The following is an 8,773-nucleotide window of genomic DNA, read 5'->3' as shown; positions in this document are numbered from 1 at the left end:
TCCAGTTTCCCAGCAAGCTTTCACTTTCCTTACTTTCACTTTCGCTTTCATCAGCTTCTGGCTCAAAGCGACGCGCAAAGCGAAAACACGCGTTCTTTCACCACGTGTGAAAAACAAAAAAAAGAGAGACAGCTTTGGTTTAAGAAGCAGCCGCAAAGCCCTGCGCGGATCCAGTTTCCATCCAAGCAAGAAAGTTGGCTGCGATCCAAAGCGCACAGCTCCGTCTATCCGCCCCAGGCGGGGAACGACCGGTTGCACACGTGTGTGTGCGCCCGCGTGTGAATGGGAAATGAAGGGGAAATCTCCGCCTTAACGGTCTGGAGGAAAAGCAGGATAGGAATCACACGCTAGCCAAGGGGAAAAAAAACAACAACACGCATCCCGGGGAAAAAATACCCGCGTCTGTCCCGGGGGGGGGGCTCTGAGTAACCCCCCACTCCGGCCTTTTAAAGCAGGAGGGGCGGAAAGGGAGAGGTTCACACGTTCCTAGCCAAGGGGATTTTGCGCGGGGATGGCAAGAACTCCACGGCTAGGAACGTGTGAATCCGTCCTCCTCCGTCGGGATCGGTTCATACGTTCCTTACTAAAGAGATCTTGCGCTGGGGTGCAATAGCTCCTTGCCTGGGAACGTGTGAAGAGGTTCCCCTTCTTGGGGATCGATTGCCACATTCCTAGCCAAGGCGATCTTGGGTGTAGACCTTGTGCGCGGATGCTTGGAACGTGTGAAGAGGTCCCCCTCCTCCTCCGGGATCCATTCACACGTTCCCAGCCGAGGGGATCTTGCGTGTAGATTTTGCGCGGGGCTGCAAGATCTCCGTAGCTGGGAACGTGTGAATCCTTCGCACTCTGCCAGGATCGATTCATATCTTCTTTGCTAAAGAGATCTTGCGCTGGGGTGCAATAGCTCCTTGGCTGGGAACGTGTGAAGAGCTTCCCCCTCCTCCGGGATCGATTCACACGTTCCTAGCAGAGCGGATCTCGCATGTCGATCTTGGAACGCGTGAAGAGGTTCCCCCACCGCCGGGATCGATTCACACGTTCCTAGCCGAGGGGATCTCACGTGTCGATCTTGCGCGGGACTGCAAGATCTCTTTGGCTGGGAACGTGTGAATCGGTCGCTCTCTGCCGCGATCGATTCACGCGTTCCTAGCCACTGTGATCTTGCGTGTTGATCTTGGAACGCGTGAAAAGGTTCCCCTACTTGGGGATAGATTCACACGTTCCTAGCCGAGGGAATCTGGCGCGGGGCTGCAAGCTCTCCTTGGCTGGGAACGTGTGAAGAGGTTCCGCCGGGATCGATTCCCACGTTCCTAGCCGAGGGGATCTTGTGTGTAGATCTTGGAATGCGTGAAGAGGTTCCCCCTCCTCCCGGATCGATTCACACGTTCCTAGGCGAGAGGATCTCGCGTGTCGATCTTGCGCGGGGCTGCAAGATCCTCCTGGCTGGGAACGTGTGAATCCGTCGCTGTCCGCCGCGATCGAGTCCCACGTTCCCAGCCCAGGGGATCTCGCGTGTCGATCTTGGAACGTGTGAAGAGGTTTCCCCTCCGCCGGGATCGATTCCCCCTTGATTCCTAGCCGAGGGGGTCTGGCGCGGGGCTCGGCTGGGAGCGGGTGAGGCTGCTCCTGCTGCGGCTTTCAGGGCGGGGGGTCCCGTCCCATCCCGGTTCCGCGGAGCCCCCCGAGGAGGCGGGCGGGGGCGAGGCGAGGCGCGTGGCCGCGGCAGAGCCGGGAGCGCGCGTGGCGGCGGCTGTAACCCGAGCGCGGCCGGAGCCCGGGCTGGAGAGGCGGCTGGGGAGGCGCCGGAGCCGAGGGAGGAGCTGCTGGCCGGAGGGTCCCCGCCCGCCCCGCAGCCCCGGCCAAGCCGGCTCCCCTCCGCCGCCGCCGCCGCCTCGCCGCGGGCCAGGCTCTCCGGGGAAGGGAGGAAGGGGCGCTGGAGCCGCCTCTGGCCGGTTGGGGTCCTGGCAAAGCGGTAAGGAGAAACTTCGGCGCTCGCCTCCCCCACCACCCTCCTTCCTTCCTTCCTTCCCTCTCTCTCTCTTCTTCCCTCCCTTCTTCTTTCTTTCCCCCCCTTTCCCCTACTCCCTCTCCCTCCCTCCTTCCTTTCCTGCCCCACTCTTCACCCTCTCTTTTTCCTTCTTTTCCTCCCTCCTCCTACCCTCCCTCTTTTCCTTCCTTCCTTCCTTCCTTCCTTCCTTCCTTCCTGTCTTCTACTCTTCCTTCCCACCCTCCCTCCTTCCCTCCCTTTCCTTTCCTTTTCTTCCCTTCCCTTCCTCTCTCCCTCGACTTTTACCTTTCCTTTCCTTTCCTTTCCTTTCCTTTCCTTTCCTTTCCTTTCCTTTCCTTTCCTTTCCTTTCCTTTCCTTTCCTCTCCTTTCTTTTCCTTTCCTTTCCTTTCCTTTCCTTTCCTTTCCTTTCCTTTCCTTTCCTTTCCTTTCCTTTCCTTTCCTTTCCTTTCCTCTCCTCTCCTCTCCTCTCCTCTCCTTGCACCCCTTCCTCTTTCCCCCTTCCTTCCCCCCTTCAGCCAACCCCTTCTCCCCCTTTCCTGCCTCACTTCCCTCTTCCCCTTCTGGTCCACATCCACCCCCCCCTTTCCCTCTCCTCTCCTCCCCTTTTCCCCCTGGATCCCTCTTGGCCACCCAGCCAGAAAAGAGAGAGAGAGAGAGAGAGAGAGAGAGAGAGAGAAGGCAGGAAAAATCTCTGCTTTGCATTCGGATGGGAGGTTACTCAGAAACCAGAGCTACGAATTGGGGCTCTTCTGTATGGAAAGGCTGCTGAAGCTTTCAAGGGTGCTGAAGGAGACCAGGTAGCTTTTTTCTGCATGGGACAAGCCTAAATATAAATGCCTTTCTATAGCTTTATTCCATATGGCCCAAAGAGCTACAAACCTCCCCAATTTCCCCTCTGCAGAGTAGATAGCTTATTAATCCTCTTCCCCCCCCTCTCTCTTCTTCCTTCTCTCTCTCTCTCTCTCCCACTCTCTCCTTCCTGCCTCTCTCTCTTTCCCTCTCTTTCCCTCTCTCTCTCTCCCCCCCACTTCCATTTAATTAAAAACCTTGGACTTCCACCCTCTGCATACTTTTCTGCTAACTCTGTTGAGTTTCCCAGCACACTCTGAGTAAGCCTGCATAGGATATGATGGGGAGTAAGCAGGGGGGGGGGGGGAGGCCAGTGTTGACAGTAGAGACTGGATTTCTGATTTTTTTTAAAATTTTGTTTGGGGAGGAGGGAAGAAAAAGATTCTTTCTCTGACTCACGGATCTGCAGTTCAAAGTTTCTGTGTGGGTTTTCTTGTGTTTTTAATCCTGGTGCACATTTCCTCCCTTCCCTACACATACGCACACCAGTCGGATGTCAGGTTGACGTGACCAGCAGCACTGCCTGCCTGCCTGTTGGAGGATTTGTGAGCTGGAGGAATGTTTATAAATCAAAATGCAATCTGGCCCAGTTTACAGGTTTGGGGATATGCCCTGTAGAATTACGCCTGGGTGGCATGGAAACTGTCCTTAACAGTGGGAAGAAGAGCAAGGAAAATCATTGCATTCCGGACCCTATATATATATATATACATATATGTATCTATCTATCAATCGATATATGTATGTATTTGTGTGTCTGAGTTGCGAAATCTGCCTTGCGTGTGTGGTTTTTTGGGGTGTGTGTGTGTAATTTCTGAATCGTGCCAAAGTGGCATCAGGACCAGTTCAAAATTAAAAGCAGGCCGAACGGGTGAAAATGCAAGAAAGAAAACTCGTCACTCCTTGATTTCCAAAAAAAGAGAGGAAAAAATAATAATAATGGTTGGTTATATAATCATCCAGATTATAAAAGTATAATTTTGCAGATGGGAGAAAACAAGGCACGTGATGAGATTTCTCCAAAGTAATTTTTTTCCCCCTGCTTCGGGAGGATAAATGGGGTTTGCTGTTGGTTAGGAGGAAAAAAAAAAGATCATTTAAAAACAAAAAGTTTTCGTGGCATCGGATAAATTTTTTTAATCTGGTGGTTATCGCATTTCTCTTCGTGTCCTTCTTTTGCTCGAAAAAGAAATCCTTAAAAGCCAAACTTTCTAATTGTTTTCTTTACATTGTGTCCTTGTGATGTTTTTAATGGCTGACCCAGAATTTTTTGGGTGGGTGGGAGAAAAATACACAATGGAGGAGAAAGGGGTTGAAAAATGTCCTCACCTCTGCTCAATCTGATCCCATCTCCTTGATTGCATATATGTATCTTGATTGGCCCAAAGGGAGAGCTTTATTTTTTTTGAAATTGAGAATTATTCCCATCCGAAGAAGAATTAGCCCAACAATAGGAAAAACCTATAGCCTGTGGTTATGGGGAGATTTAAATTTTCCCAGAGCTTTGTAAGTAGGAATGTGTAATTTACTTATTTTGATACTATAGGATTGCAGATGACTTTTTACAGCTGTTAACATCTGAATGGGTTTTATGATGTAGATGAGGGTTTTTGATTCCTGAGGTTGCTTATATGCATTGGGGTCATTTAAGTATGGAAAAAGGAATCTGAACTTAAGAGTTTATTAGGTTAAGATATTTCTCACATGTTATCTCTGTAACAATCCTCCAGTTCTGGAATTTCAATGTGCCTCAAGGTGAATCTAAGTGTTTCTTGTTATTGGGCTTATTTATTTATTGGGCTTATTTATTGGGCTTAATTATTGGGCTGGAGTTTTTACATGCATTGTTGAAATGCAGTACAGTTTATAGTCTTCAGCTTATGACCACAAATGAGTCCAAAATTTCTGTTGTTAAGCGAGGTATTTGTTAAGGGAGCTGCTCCATTCTACGACTTCTCTTGCCAACTTTTTTTTATATGTGTTCAACTTATGGCCCGGTAGTTTTTTTTTTCTTTTCTCCACCGCCTTATAAATTATCTTCTAAATAATGGCAGACCTACGAATGTTATTCTCATATATTTGCAGCCTGGTATTTTTGCAATTGTTTTATCTGCAAATTTGTCTTCTAAAAATCTTTTCGTCTGGCTAATGGTTTCCAGTTCCTCAGTAGTTCTTAGGTGCTGAGTTTCTTATGTATACAGGTGTAGTCCTCGACTTAGGACCACAATTGAGCCCCACATTTATGTTGCTAAGTCAGACGGTTCTTAAGTGAGTTTTGCCCCATTTTACGGCTTTTCTTGCCATTGCTGTTAAGTGAATCACTGCAGCTGATAGTAATCTGGTTGTTAAGTGAATCCAGCTGCCGCGTTGACTTTACTTGTCAGAAGGTCGCAAAACGGAATCATGTGATCTTGGGGACACAGCAGCCGTCATAAATATGAGTCAGTTTCCAAGATTCTGAATTTTGATCACCATGGGGATGCTGCAACGGTCGTTAAGTGTGAAAAACGGTCATAAGTCGCTTTTTTCCAGTGCCATTGTAGCTTCTGTTGTTAAGTCGAGGACTGCCTGTATTCAGAATTATTATGGAAGCAGAGAGATTTTCCTCTGGACTTCAAAAATATATTTTATGAATCTTCAACCTCTTTGAAGTATTTCTCTCGGTTGGGTATCGCAACTCTTGTAAGAGCTACTTAGCGGATGGACTTCAGGAGTCACAATTAAACGTGTAAAAACATTGAATTGTAGTTACACAGAGATGGGTAGGCTAGTATCCTTCTATTAAGGCATTTCCCCCCCATCTTAACTAAGAACATTTTAGATTTTTGTGTGAGAACTTTGCTTGCACACGGAACACCTTCTAAACTTGAAGCTCGTTGAGAAAGCTTTTTGACATGTAAGATGCATGCACTCAGGTAAAGACCCTTGCAGCTGCAATCTCTTTAAAATAACTTAGAACAGCGATGGCTAACCTTTTTGCCATCGCGTGCCAAAAGCGGGGGGGGGGTGTCGCACATACGCGTGCCCATGCCCATAATTCTATGTGCCTCGCCCCCGTGCATGTGTGTGCAACCCCTCCGTGCTTCCCCCACTTTTGGTGGCACGTGATGGCACGGTGGGCCCAGGAGGCCCGTTTTTCGCCCTCTATAGGCTCCAGAGCCTTTCTAGGAGCCTGGGGAGGGCAAAAACGGCCTCCCCCCCACCCGGAGGCCCTCCGGAGGCCAGAAAACGCTGAGCTCGCGTGCACACCAATATGGCTTCACCTGCCACCATCACAGACTTCGAAGATAGAAGAACAAAAGTTGGAAGGGACCTTGGAGGTCCTCTAGTCCCACCCCCTGCTCGAGCAGGAGACCCGGCCTCGACCATTCCAGGCAAATGTCTCTCTAGTCTCTTGTCCCAAAGGTGGTTTTTTTTTTTTCAAAAGGCAACTGGACTTTCTGGTTTTTTTCTTTGAAGGCATTTCAATAAATTTCATTAAATAAATAAATAAATTTCGCTTCTCATCCAAGAAGCTTCTTCAGCTCTGACTGGATGGTGTCAGAGCAGAAGAAGCTTCTTGGATGAGAAGCGAAACGTCTTCAAAGAAAAAACCAGAAAGTCCAGTTGTCTCTTGAAAAAAAAAACACCTTTGGGACAACCATGATCTGAATGACTGAGCATCTCCATAGATGTCCAGTCTCTTCTTGAAAGCCTCCAGTGATGGAGCACGTACAACTTCTGGTGGGAAGTTGTTCCATTGGTTAATTGTCCTCGCTGTTAGGAGATTTCTCCTTAGTTCTAGGTTGCTTCTCTCCTTAGTTTAGTTTCCATCCATAGTTTCTTGTCCTGCCTTCAGGTGCTTTGGAGAATAGCTTGACCCCCTCATCGTTTTAGGAGCCCCTCAAATATTGGAAGATGCTATCATGTCTCCCCTAGTCCTTCTTTTTATTAGACTGGACGTACTGTTAATCTTGAGTCTTGATTGGTGTGGATAACAAGTATTCCTGGACTTAACAACCCACAATTGAGCTCAAATTTGATGTTACTAAGCGAGACATTTATTAAGTGAGTTTTCCTCCTCCTTTTTACGACCTTTCCTGACACCGTTGTTAAGTGAATCCTCGGAGGTGTTAAAGTTAGTAAGGTGATTGTTAAGTCTTTCCCGTTGTCACCGCTTGACAGAATGTCACAAAAGCAGATCGTTTGATTCTGGGGCACTGTGTCCGTCATAAGTACGAGTCAGTTGTCTAGCGTCTGAGTTTTGATCATGTGACCAGGGGATGCTGCAACGGTCATAAGTGTGAAAAATGGTCATAAGTCACTTTTTTCCACTGCCGTTGTAACTTCAAACGGTCACTAAATGAATTGTTGTCCCAATTAAAAAAATTCTTTTCCTTAGTTTATCAAAGTATAAAATACAAAGAAAAAAAAAACATGGAAAAGTAAGAAGAGAGTGAAGGAAAAAGACAGGGTATAGTATAATGCGAGAAAAAAAAAAGGAAAAAGGCACCAACTTCCATCTCTCTTTGGCACCGTCAAAGGTAACAACGTTACAACTACAACTTTTTCCTTTTACACAGCAGTATGTACAAGCCATTTCTATCACAACAAACTTTACAAAAAGAGAATCAAAGTTTCATTTTTTTCCCCCCTCATTGCAAACACAAAATCCGGAAGCAATTTGAAACCAGAGACAAAATTAAATATAATCTCTTATTTGGATAAAAGAAAACTTTGAACCATTTTGGCTTCTCCTTGCTGTGGGGAATAATAATATATCCTTTATTCTCATATTTTCAAATCTGGTCCATAATATTTTATCAACTTTAAAATATTGTTCAGCATTACTTTAAAAAAAAACTGGCGCATCTGCGTATACATACATACTCATGTTATACATACAAAAACTAACTTAAAACTTTCTAACAATACATATATCAAGTTGTTGTTTTTTTTTAAAAAAAGATCCATCCTAATTAATTAAACCCTATTTAAGTTACTCCCTAAATGAGGGGTCTCCAATCTTGGCAACTTTAAGACTTGTGGACTTCAATTCCCAGAATTCCTCAGCCAGCTTTGCTTTAAATCTTGTGGACTTCAATTCCCAGAATTCCTCAGCCAGCTTTGCTTTAAGTCTTGTGGACTTCAATTCCCAGAATGATCAGTCACGTGATCCCCCTTTACAACCTCCCCCCCAATTTATTTATATATTTTCTCTTTACATACAATAAGTGTTTGGCAAATAACATACTGTCTGAGTCAGTTTGCTTACATAGTAATACTTTTTAGAAACCTAATTTCTACCTCTGTTATCCAACCATTGATAAAACAAGTTTCCAAAATGGGAAATACTCTGTGTCTTCTTTTTTCTTTGATCTTCAGTGTTTATCTGTCCATTTCTGCAGTCTATTTTTTTTTTAATTTATATCTTCTTCTGTAGGTATTTCCCCGTTTTTCCAGTCTTGTGCAAATACGATTCTTGCCGCTGTCCAAACATGTAATATCAAATATATGTTTCCTTTTATCATATTTTTATGGTATTATGCCTAGCAATCTTCAGCAGTGGTGGGATTCAATTTTTTTTTTACTACCGGTTCTGTGGGTGTGGCTTGGTGGGCGTGGCAGGGGAAGGATACTGCAAAATCTCCATTCCCACCCCACTCCAGGGGAAGGATACTGCAAAATCTCCATTCCCACCCCACTCCAGGGGAAGGATACTGCAAAGTCTCCATTCCCACTCCAGGGGAAGGATATTGCAAAATCTCCATTCCCACCCCACTCCAGGGGAAGGATACTGCAAAATCTCCATTTCCACCCCACTCCAGGGGAAGGATACTGCAAAATCTCCATTCCCTCCCCACTCCAGAGGAAGGATACTGTAAGATCTCCATTCCCACCCCACTCCAGGGGAAGGATCCTGCAAAATCCCCATT

The 8,773-nt window shown here is 46.3% G+C and overlaps 1 protein-coding gene across 3 annotated transcripts in view; it reads left to right on the top strand.

The window, feature by feature from the left end:
• The first annotated feature begins 1,719 nt into the window (after positions 1–1,719).
• Positions 1,720–8,773, top strand: part of RASSF8 (Ras association domain family member 8) — an 80,555-nt gene continuing 73,501 nt past the window's right edge. The window contains exon 1 of one of the 3 annotated variants that reach the window (XM_060694917.2): positions 1,720–1,972. The gene's annotated coding sequence lies outside the window, so the exon portion shown is untranslated. Of the gene's footprint in view, positions 1,973–2,641; positions 2,807–3,036; positions 3,119–8,773 lie in introns of those variants that run through there. The other 2 variants (XM_060694918.2, XM_060694919.2) reach the window with 2 other exon arrangements.

The sequence above is a fragment of the Pantherophis guttatus genome, chromosome 7 (assembly GCF_059756535.1).
Source record: "Pantherophis guttatus breed Tessera chromosome 7, ASM5975653v1, whole genome shotgun sequence".
Taxonomy (NCBI): Eukaryota; Metazoa; Chordata; class Lepidosauria; order Squamata; family Colubridae; genus Pantherophis; species Pantherophis guttatus.
This window is presented reverse-complemented; position numbering and strand designations above follow the sequence as displayed.